We start from the raw sequence: 12227 nt of genomic DNA, 5'->3' as shown, positions 1-12227 counted from the left end.
CACATACTATCTTGGTAGGGTACAGAGGGACAATCTTGGTCCCGCCTATCAACGCATGGGTGAGTACAACTCAATTAGATTGAGTATTCCTAGTTAACTCGGTTGGATCGAGTATAACTATAGACATTCTTCCAACGGTTGGAAAGATAGGTCAAAATCACATATATATTAACTCTCGGGTGTATTAGCCAAAGCTAACTCGAGTTTTAATATAAATGCGGATATTGATCCTATAAACAAGAGTTGCATAGAGATGTAATTGGTAACGTTACCTACCGATCATACTAAGTCTTGGGCGTATTAGCCAAAGCTAACTCAAGGGTTAGTATGATGTGGATCTTGTCCCACATGAATTATAGAATTCAGTGGGAGCATCATTTAGTTAAAGGCCTAATTAAATGATTAAGAATATGATACTTATTTCTGCATTTATTTCTGTTGTAGAATTGCCATGACGTCGAACACGAACATCTTCTCTCTGCGTTCTGTCCTTAAGAAGGACAAGCTCAACGGAGCAAATTTCCTAGACTGGTACAGGAATCTGAGAATAGTTCTCACCCAAGAACGTAAACTGTACGTTCTGGAGCAGCTCATTCTAGAGGCTCCTCCTGCCACTGCTACGCGAGCAGACCGAGATGCTTACGAAAAGCATCAAGATGACGCATTAGATGTGTCCTGTCTTATGCTCGCGACCATGAACTCTGAGCTTCAGAAGTAACATTAGTTGATGGGTGCTTACGATATGGTTGAACATCTTTGTCACCTATATCAAGGACAAGCAAGGCACTGGAAGAGGAACTCCAAAGAATACCTGGAAGATCTTAAGAAGAAGAGAAATAAGATTTCTACTTCAGGTATACATGTTATAGAAGTCAACCTCTCTATTTCTTCATCGTGGGTATTAGATACCGGATGTACTTCGTATATTTGTACTAATGTACAAGCGCTGAGGAATAGCAGGGCATTGACGAAGGGTGAGATAGACTTACGAGTAGGCAATGGAGCACGAGTTGCTGCTATTGCTGTAGGAACTTATTATCTATCTCTTCCCTCTGGGCTTGTACTAGAATTAGATGATTGTTGTTATGTGCCTGCCTTAACAAAGAACATTATATCTGTTTCTTGTTTGGACAAGAAAGGTTTTTCGTTTATAATAAAGAACAAATGTTGTTCCGTCTATTTAAACGAAATGTTCTATTGTAATGCACCTCTGATGAACGGACTCTATATTCTAGACCTTGAGAGCCCTATTTATAACATAAATACCAAGAGGTTCAAGTCAAATGATATGAACCAAATCTACCTCTGGCACTGTCACTTAGGTCATATAAATGACAAACGCTTATCCCAGCTCCATAAGGATGGTTTGCTGGACTCATTTGATTTAGAATCATATGAGATATGCGAGTCATGCCTACGAGGCAAGATGACCAAGACTCCCTTTAGAGGGCACAGCGAAAGAGCGACTATTTTGTTAGGACTCATACATAGTGATGTATGTGGCCCTTTCAATGTCGCCGCTAGAGGCGGTTATAGGTACTTCATCACATTTACTGATGACTTCAGTAGATATGGTTATGTGTACTTGATGACACATAAGTCTGAATCCTTTGAAAAGTTCAAAGAATTCAAGAATGAAATCTGAAACCGCCTGGCAAGAGTATTAAGATACTTTGATCCGATCGAGGTGGAGAATACCTTAGCTATGAGTTTCGTGACTATCTGAGAGTGGGATTCTATCTCAACTCACTCTGGAATACCACGGTGGAATGGTGTATCCGAAAGGAGAAATCGTACTTATTAGATATGGTACGATCGATGATGAGTCACATAGATCTTCCACATACCTTGGGCCCTAAACACCCAACACTTTTATACTCAACCGAGTTCCATCCAAGGCCGTGATAAAGACACCATATAGGATATGGACCGGGAGAGATGCCAGGTGTCTTTCATGAGGATTTGGGGTTGTGAGGCTTACGTTCGACGTCAAGTCTCGACAAGTTAGGACCCAAATCCGACAAGTGATACTTTATTGGATATCCCAAGGAAACTAAGGGATATTACTCCAGTCAGGACAAGGTAGTTGTGGCAAAGATCGGGTCTTTCTAGAAAGGGACTTTGTTTCTAGAAAGACTAGTGGGAGCGCGTTCGATCTTGAAGAAGTTCAAGATGCGAACAATAGCACTGATGCCTCGATGGAAATTGAACTGGAACCACAAAGTGTTGTGGATGATGTTGTTCCACAAGGAGTTGAGGAACAACAACCAGTTCAAGTAGACATACCTCTTCGCAGGTCTGATAGGGTACGTCGTCAGCTTGAGAGATACTCATTTCTCTTGTCTGATCATGATGACGTTATGCTCATAGAGGATGAACCTACCACCTATCAGGAAGCTGTGATGAGACCAGATTCCGAGAAATGGCTAGAAGCCATGAGATCCGAGATGGAATCCATGTACACCAACCAAGTATGGACTTTGGTTGAACCACCTGAAGGGGTAAAACCCATTGGGTGTAAGTGGGTCTTTAAGAGAAAGACTGACATGGATGGACTTATCTATAAGTGTCGCTTGGTAGCTAAAGATTTCAAGCAGATTCATGGTATTGACTATGATGAAACCTTTTCTCCAGTAGCGATGTTTAAGTCTATTCGGATCATGCTTGCTATTGCAGCCTACCATGACTATGAGATATGGCAGATGGATGTCAAAATCGCGTTTCTGAATGGAAACCTACTCGAGGATGTGTACATGACACAACCTGAGGGTTTTGTAGATCTAAAGCATACTAGCAGAGTATGCAAGCTGCATAGGTCCATTTATGGACTAAAGCAAGCTTCTCGGAGCTGGAGTCTTCAATTCGATGATGCAATCAAACAGTTTGGTTTCATCAAGAACGAAGATGAGCCTTGTGTCTACAAAAAGGTTGTAGGGGATATAGTTGTCTTCCTCATATTGTATGTGGATGACATACTACTCATTGGGAAGGACATCCCTTTGCTTCAGTCTGTCAAGACCTAGCTAGGGAGTTGTTTCTCAATGAAGGACTTAGGTGAGGCATCCCGCATTCTAGGGATACATTTCTATAGAGATAGATCTAAGAGATTGCTTGGCCTAAGTCAGAGTACATACATTGACAAGTTACTCCTACGGTTTGCCATGCAGAACTCCAAGAAGGGATTTCTGCCGATGTCACATGGCGTGAGTCTTTCGAAGACTCAAGGTCCCTCTTCTAGAGAGGAGAGAGACCGCATGGATCAGATCCCTTATGCCTCAGCCATAGGATCGATCATGTACGCCATGCTATGTACTCAACCTGATGTCTCGTATGCTTTGAGCATGACGAGCAGATACCAGTCAGATCCAGGTGAAAGTCACTGGATAGCGGTCAAGAATATTCTTAAGTACTTAAGAAGGACTAAAGAATATTTCTTGATATATGGAGGCAATGATGAGCTAGCTGTAAAGGGATACAGTGATGCTAGCTTCCAGACCGACCAGGATGATTAATGGTGGTGCTGTCAGCTGGAAGAGTTCGAAGCAGGATACAGTAGCTGATTCTACAACTGAAGCCGAGTACATTGTTGCATCAGAGGCAGCAAAGGAGGCAGTTTGGATCCGCAAGTTCATCACGGAACTTGGGATGGTTCCTAGCATTGCTGACCCCATTGAGCTCTATTGTGACAATAATGGAGCTATAGCACAGGCGAAGGAACCTCGCTCACACCAGCGGACCAAACACATACTACGGCGCTTCCATCTCATTCGAGAGATCATCGAGAGAGGAGATGTGAAGATTTGCAGAGTACCTACAGAGGCTAACATCGCAGATCCCTTGACCAAGGCTTTGGCATAGAAGAAGCATGATGGTCACACTAGGTCATTTGAGCTTAGAGCCTACACTGATTGACACTAGTACTAGTGGGAGATTGTTGGCTTGAGCCCTAGAGCCAATCATTTGATGATTGTATTTTAGACTTATTGTATCATATTCTATATAAATAAAGGCATTTGGATTTTTGGTTATTATACTTACTTGTATTGGTGCTAAATAAACTAAGTATAATAATGTCCTTGAGTAGACGGTTCTCACCTATATCAATCGGTTAGTTGAACCGATAGTGAGATGATATAGGGAACACTACTCTTAATCATTCCTAGTCGAGTATTAACATTCAGGGACAATGTTAATGCAATAAGACTAGCATGTAGGTTAACTCGATGACTTGATCTCACAAGTCATGGATATAGAGATATCAAGTTGACACATGGGTATACATTAGAGAATGTATACTGAATGACCTGCCATGAGAAAGTATCATGGATCGTTATATGAGTGTCATATACTTTCTCATGTGGCTATTAGTATGACTACTAGTCCTTAGACCTGAAGTCACCATAGATCCCTACATAAGGAGTTATGTACTTTGGTTTCGTCAAACGTCACCTGTAACTGGGTAGACTATAAAGGTGATTACTGGGTATGTAACAAATTATGCGGAGGGATGTGAGTGATGTACGTAGATGGGATCTATCCCTCCTATATGACGGGAGTGACATCGGTATTCTTGATAGAGTGAGACCACGAAGTGCATGACCATGCCCAAATGAGTCAATATAGGATATTGAGCTCATTTGATTTAGTGTGTCTACTTGGAGTTCAAGATTTAGATTGATTAGAGGATGACACGGTCTATGCCTCATATTGATCAATCTAGATGTCTAGGATAGAAGGACACTTGTCATATATTGTGAGGAGTCACAATTAGTAGTCACAAGGTGATGTTGGATCTCAACATTTCTTGTAACTTGGGTAGCAATGATGTATTGCTAGATGCCGCTCATTGCTTATGTTTCTAAAGGAGTTTAGAAACATTGCCAACGTTACAAGAACCTATTGGGTCACACACAAAGAACAAGTGGATGGAGATTAGGTTCATATGATGAACCAATTGGATTAGGTTCATATGATGCACCAAAGATTGGATTCGGATTAATTCAAATTAGACTTATTGAGTTAGACTCAATTAGATTCAATTGTTGAATGAGTCTAATTTAAATTTGATTCATTGAGTCAATTTATATTAATGAATTGAGATTCATTAGATTGAAATTGACTTGAATCAAAGGTTGGATTTAACTCAACAAGGAAGAAAAATTGGTCAATTTTGACTTGACCAAATGGGAAGTTGAAACATCAAGTTTGACTTGATGTATTGCCACTTCATGGAAGATAACTCATCCTACATGGCAGCCACATCATCTCCAAGTTGTCAAGGAGGTTGCAAATCCCATTTTCATTTAATGTGGCCGGCCACATTAAATGGAATGGGAGTTACATGTGTGGCCGGCCACATTTTGTGATGTGGGTTTTTATTTGTGGCAATTAAGTGTGGTTAATTGCTTCATCTTCTTCCTTAGTCTTTTCTTCCTCCTTCTCTTGCGGTTGCCGTGAGCTTTTCATCAAGGGTGAAGGTGTGTGAGTTGTGTTCCAAGAGAATAAGGGAAAGTGAAGGTCACAAAGGAGGATACTACTAGTGAGTGTATAAGATTCCTTTTTGCTTTCTCTCTTTTCTCTCTTTCAAATCCTACCTGAGAGCCCTAGAAAGTGCTAGCACACTTGGGGTGCTCTCTTCTCCATCCTTGAGTGTTAGAGAACACTTCTTGTTCGTGTGGATATCATTAGAGAGTTGTCTACGTTGACAACTTCGAGATCCGGCGTACCTTGGACTTGCGGGATTTGCGAGGGCACGCTTCAAAGGTATAAAATGTTTTTCCTTTGTAGACTACTGTAGATCGATGTTTAAAACTCGTACTCATATTTTTCGAAAGTTTTCTTCGCACGGATCCAATGGCTAGGGGGTTTCGGGGTTTCCGCGACGCGAAAAAGTGGTTTTCGTGGCCCGAAAAACCCAACTCCGTTTTGCAGATCTCTGTTTTGCAGGAATATACTGTTTAACTCTGTTTTGCAGATTCGGCCTGATTGGTCGACCAAACAAGAGGATCGGTCGACCGAACCAGACTAACTCAGGACAGACACCAGTTCATATCAAAGCAGAGCGAAATCCGATCAAAGCTCGATCGGTTGACCGAACCAAAAGATCGGTCGACCGAACCCTTACGATGTGGCACTGATCAGTTCGGTCATAAGAAACTAAGCTGATCGGTCGATCGAACCAGCAGATAGATCGACCGAATGATACCTCATCAATGCAGCATTAATTCCAAATCTCGGTGAACTGATAAGGATCTCTGTTCAGTCGACCAAACACTTTAATGTCAATAAATACTGAAGATCGAATCAGCATCAGATCTCAGTGAAGATGGAAGGGAGCTAGTTCGGTCAACTGAACCTAGGGGTCTGTCAATCGAACGTCGACGACTCTTATAAAAGTGAGTTCGAGGTCCGAGGCTGGGTAACAAAATTTGTTTGGTTCGAAGTTCAACTCTGTGCTAGCTGTTGCTGCTCATGCTACTACTCTACAACTCACACAAGCAACTACCTCGTCCAAGCACTGACTGAGCATCATCTTCCATATTAATGTCGATATACTTTTATTTAACAAAGCTTGCATTGTACTTAAATTCACATAAGATGGTAGGTTGTTACTATCTTATATTCTTGCATATAATACGTACTGCTTCTTTCTGAGGTTTTTGGAAAGAAGAGTTTTAGCAGATTGCCCAACGGTGTGATCAAGGATTGCAGGCATTGGAGTAGGAGTCGACCTAGGCTCTGAACCATGTAACTGAACCTGTTCTTTATTTTCCGCTGCACGACTTTGATTTAAAAGAGTAAAAGAAATTTTTTTGAAAAAGAGCAATTTTAACCCCCCCCTCTCTATCGCACTCTTTCGATCCAGCAGTATACTTTCCATTATCCAACAACCTTTGACATTTTTTGTTACCTCATAATTACGGAGGTTATGAGAGGTGGTATAAAAAGGGGTTCTCTCTGTTGCCAGAGTGCGTTTTGTTCAACATCTCAAGCTTACTCTAACATGAATGTTCTCTATTATTTTTCACTCACCCATCCAGAATTTATACTGATTTGAGCGTTCGAGAGCCATCACCAAACACTTCCCCTAGTTTTTAGGCACTAACGTTTTGTTTGCTTGTTTTAGTGTGTGCGGGATCGAAGGAAAACCTTTTCTCAGAGTAAAAAAGTATTATTCCAATCAATAACCAAGTCACCATTTCTAGCACGCCCTCATTTTAGTTTTCAGACTTGATCAATCGTACTGTCAAATATTTTGAGGAGGAAGTCTCAATTCAGACATCTTACTCTTGAGGTTTTGGTGGTTCTCATTTGATATGCTGGGTTCATCCTTTTGAACTCGTTTTGTTTCTTTTATATCTACTTGTAATAGCATGAAGGGAAGAGATGTGGAAAGTCAATCTTACTTTGGCCTTTGTGCTTCCTTCTCCTATTGCAAAATATATTAAAGAACTTTGTTACCTACTTTCCCAACTCTGTTGCTTCCTAGTATGAAAGCGCCTTAACATGTTAGTTAATCTAACTTGCAAGCTAATCACCCCTCGAGTTATTCTCCTATAGTTCGGGCCCTTCGTAGACCGTAGGGCTAGGGTTTTCCCATGGTCTTTAATTTAGTCAGTTCTTTCGATGTGACCGAACAATCTACTTATCAGTTTGACTGAGCGAGCCTATTTATCCTAAGCATTGGTCTAGAGTTGGTTCAAGATCATCGAGATGGTAACAACATTGTGCTCTTGGTACACATCCCAAGCGTGCAATATCATTGTGCCCTCGTTGCATATCCCAAGCATGCCGGATAGGGAGGTAAATGAACCAATGGTTCACAAATAAGTTTAGTGTTCAATTTAATATAGAGTTATTTATGTTCGTTCAATACACACAACTTTAATTAATTGGACATGCTTCAATAACTTACGAATAAATTTGAACAAGTATATTGGTGAATAATGATCATCAATAACTTTTTTATAAACATGTTAAATAAATAAAATAAATTAAAATAAGTTTAAATTATTAAATTTTATAAATAATTGAATAAGTTTTAAGCAATAAATAAGGTTGTTCTTGTGTAATAGTACCACGGTAGGGCACTTTTTTAGCTTCTCAAATATTAAAGGATCGAGTTTAAATCTCGATGAATTAACGGATGAATTTTCTCAAATGGATGATTGATCTAAGAACACTGGACTGATGGACCGATGGAAAATTTTCATGGCTGGATTGATCATCCCAGGATTAGTCAGCGAAAGTTGAATACATGATGCCAACTAAATTGAGAACTTGATAATATTTAAATGAACCAACTTCAAGCCAAACTTGAACCAAACTCTGCCCCCACGGTGTAGCCAAATTGGTATTCGGGTGATACAGGTGTTTTGCGTGTTTTGTTCCCTAAGGATTAAATATCCTCCCTATTAGCAAGTTATTTGGTACATGATGTATCTTTCTTGGGCGGAGTAAAATCATTTTTTCTAACCAAATTTAAAAATACCACACTAATTAAGTTATTTCAATTAAATTTAATAACCAAATCAAATTTAAAATTTTAATTACATTATTTCAAAATTTATCTAAGAAAACGTAAGTTTATATTTAAATATATAAAATTTTAAGATTTAATTTCATGGACTGTAATCAATAATTTAAAAATAAACTTAATTTAATATAAAAATTTAATTTAACTTGGTCAGGTGCACCGAACCCCTGCAATAGTGCAACACAGGGATGACACGCGAAGGATTCTGTAGCAAGCTATTGTAATGATCCCTCCCCAAAGCAAAAATTAATTTAATATCATAGTGAACCAATGATCCACGTATCAGATATTAAACTAATAAGAACAGATACTACACTTGATCTTAGCCAAAAGGCCAAGAAAGGTATGAATGAGAAAGAGCCATAGCCTCTTATTTTATAGCACTAGTTCCACTCCGTCAATAAAAACACAAATGATATGGGACTAAATTCTAAACCTTAAACACCATCTAGTATAAAAGGTCATTACAATTTTTTTTTCTTTTTTTTTTGTGAGAAGAGGCGAGAGTACACCTCCACCTGGTCTAAATGGCCATTAGAGTTTTTTTTTAAGAAGAGGCTAGAGTACACTGCAAACCGTGATCTTTCTCACATCTCCTTCTCCTTGGTCGCGAAAAAGAAAGGAGAGTGTTGATGCTTGCGATTTTGTTCTGGAGGTAGTTAAGGTTTGTTGCTTCGCCCATGCAGCTACGTCGGCGAGCAGGACCTCTCCTTCGTCGGTCACCCTCTCTCCACCTCGCTCCCTCGTAAGCTGATCGAATTCTTCGCCGAAGCTATATGTGGGTTTGATCCCACCATTCGCTCGGCTAGTCACTAGTCAGCTTCAGATGTCGATCCTGTAGGAAATGGGAACGTGGGAACATGGCCACGATCCCCACTACTCTTAATGGAAAAGTCCACTATACCCTTGGGTTATTTCCTTTATAATGTTGGAACCCCAAGGTATTTTGATGTGATCAAACAAGCTAAGTTAGGTCCTGCGTTTGTTTAACCCTTGTGTCTAAGTGTGCAGGAGCTTAGGAACACAGGAAGTCGAGCGGAAGACGCGGCTAGCGAGAAGGACGGCACGTGGACGAGAAGAACGTGTGCGTCGTTCGAGGGACGAGAAACCGAGAAGGAAGGTTGCTCGAGGAAAAGGCCGGAACTTGGGTTCGGGTGAGCCATATTCCGGATGGCCGAGATCACCCAACCTAGCGGATCCGGAGTTGAAGACCCGGACCGAGACGAGCTGAACCGAAGCAGAGCGACCGGATGGAAAAAGTCAACTAGAGTTGACTTTTGGGGTCCGGGGCACCCGGAGCTGACCGGGGCGCCCGGACCAAAGATGTTGAACAAATCGAGTCAAACTCGATCTGAACGTTGGGGGATAAAGTTTTATCCCCCCAGGGCACCCGGAACCCCTTCGGGGCGCCCCGACCAGTGCTATAAATATAGAACTGGATTGCACAGATAAAAAAACTCACTTGTAATTCATTCTTCTCTGTGCTTTATTTTCTTTTGTACTGTCAACGCTGTAAGAGGCTACTTCGCCCAGAGGAGAATCAGATAGTGCGTCCTCTTTGCCTTGGATTAGCAATCCTCTTATTGCAAACCAAGTAAACCCTCTGCATCTGTTTTAGATTCTGTTTGTTTAGTCTCTGCCTTTTTTTAATTACAAGTTCCTTAAATTAGTTGAATATCCGAGAAAGGTTTTGTGTTTATTTTTGTAGGGCAATTCACCCCTCCCCTCTTGCCGGCCTTCAAAGGGACCTACAAGTGGTATCAGAGCAAGGCGCTTCAGGAGGACTAACCGCCAATTGAAGCAACGAGATGGCCAGACCAACCATCGTTCCACCAAAATTCGAGGAGGACTTCGCAGACTGGAAGCGACGTATGGAGGTATTCCTAAGAACTGATTTCGAAATTCGGTTTATTATGAAATATGGTTTTGTAGCTCCAATGAATCAATATGGAGAAGAAAAAGAAGAGAGCCACTGGACAAAGGAGCATAATGAGTCTGTAGCAAACAGTCATGCGGAATATCACCTGCTGAGCGTATTGCCACCTCAAGAGGTCAACCGTACCGGAAGCTATTCATCTGCCAAAGATCTCTGGGAGAAGTTCCTGGAACTCCACGAAGGCACGTCCGAAGCGAAGCTCGCTAAAAGAGACATCCTCCGGAACAAGCTAAAAGAACTGATTACTGGTCTCGAGAACCTCGGAGAAACGGTAACAAATCGAGAAACAATACGCTACGCACTCAACGCGTCTCCCAGAACATCAGATTGGACATCAATCGTCGACGCCTACTACATTTCAAAAGACCTGGATGTAAGTACTTTAGAAGAACTGTTCTCCACTCTTGAATTGCATGAAATCAGGTGTGCAGGAACAAAGGAATCAAGCCAGATGATTGCGCTAAACGCAACCAAAAGGGATGAACCCGAGTCAGACTTAGAGGATGATTAGGAAGGGACATGGTAAGAAACTTTAAAAAGTTTTTTAGAGATAATAAATTTAAAGAAATGCAGAATAAAAAGAATCCAAGAAATAGAAGAAGGATACGTTGCTACCAGTGTCAAAAGGAAGGACACCTAAAAGAAAACTGCCCAGAACTAAAGAAGGACAAAGGCAAGATTCCCAAGAAGCACAAGAACCTAAAAGCTACTTGGGACGATACTTCTTCATTTGAGTCCAAGATTCAAGAATATGCCAGGATAGCACTGATGGCAAGCTACGAAGGATAGAGTACATCAGAACCCAGCATCGATGAAGGGGGAGCGACCTCAGATGGAAGTAGTGAAGCAGGGGGAGATTCAGGCTTCAAGTCTGATATGGTAAGTGAGGTATGCCTCTTACCCCCTGATGAACTTTACTTTGGTATTAAGGCAATGGCAAAATCCATGTATAAATTAGAAAATAAAAATACCAAATTAGAAAATGAAATTGTAGAAACAAAAAGAATTTTGGCAAAATCATGTCTTATAGAGGATTTTGAAAAATTGAAAATTGAAAATGAAAAACTAAAAGAAGAAATAAAAATATTGAAAAAATCTAATGGTTCAAATATTTCAACTTTTAGAAATTATAGAGGTTTAAATTGGTATTATAGATTTCATCAAAGTCAAATTAGAAATATATCAAAAATCTATGTACCTAGGAAATACTTGATTAATCCTGTAGGTAGGAACCTCTACTGGGTTCCAAAAACCTGTTTAATTTAAAATTAAAATTAGACTTAGCATTTTCAGCAAGGAAATTAAACAACTAATTTCATTATGAGGCTTTGTCTAAGGAAGTGGTTGTTGCTCCAATAACCAAGAAGGCCTAGTGCCTCGCCACGACCTGGAAGTCAAGTATCGAAATGAAAAGTTTAATTGACTAACTGAAAAAGCATTAATTTAAATTACTTAATGCTTTAAAAGAGTTATTCAATTTGTATTAGAAAATATTTATTTTTTTTAACTTGACTTAGATTTTTTTTTTAAAAAATTAACTTAGAAATTGTTTATGAAAGTTAACTTAGAATATTTTTTTGCCTTAAATTTTTTTTTTTTAAAAAAAAATTTGACTAAGAATTTTTTTTATGATAATATCGCCTTAGAATGTTTTTTAAAATTGGCTTAGAATTGTGTCTTATGAATATTAACTTAGAAATTTTTTTCTAAAAAATAGAAAAATTTTTTTAGGAAATGTTGAAATAAGTTTCAAAC

The 12227-nt window shown here is 39.8% G+C and overlaps 1 non-coding gene across 1 annotated transcript; it reads right to left on the bottom strand.

Moving 5' to 3' along the window:
* Positions 1 to 8685: 8685 nt before the first annotated feature.
* On the bottom strand, positions 8686 to 8883 carry LOC122044773. The gene has a single exon (XR_006129777.1). It is a non-coding gene; the product is annotated as a U2 spliceosomal RNA (small nuclear RNA).
* Between the last annotated feature and the right edge of the window lie 3344 nt (positions 8884 to 12227).

The sequence above is a fragment of the Zingiber officinale genome, chromosome 2A (assembly GCF_018446385.1).
Source record: "Zingiber officinale cultivar Zhangliang chromosome 2A, Zo_v1.1, whole genome shotgun sequence".
Lineage (NCBI taxonomy): Eukaryota > Viridiplantae > Streptophyta > Magnoliopsida > Zingiberales > Zingiberaceae > Zingiber > Zingiber officinale.
The sequence above is the reverse complement of the archived record's forward strand: the minus strand, read 5'-3'. Positions and strand labels throughout refer to the sequence as shown.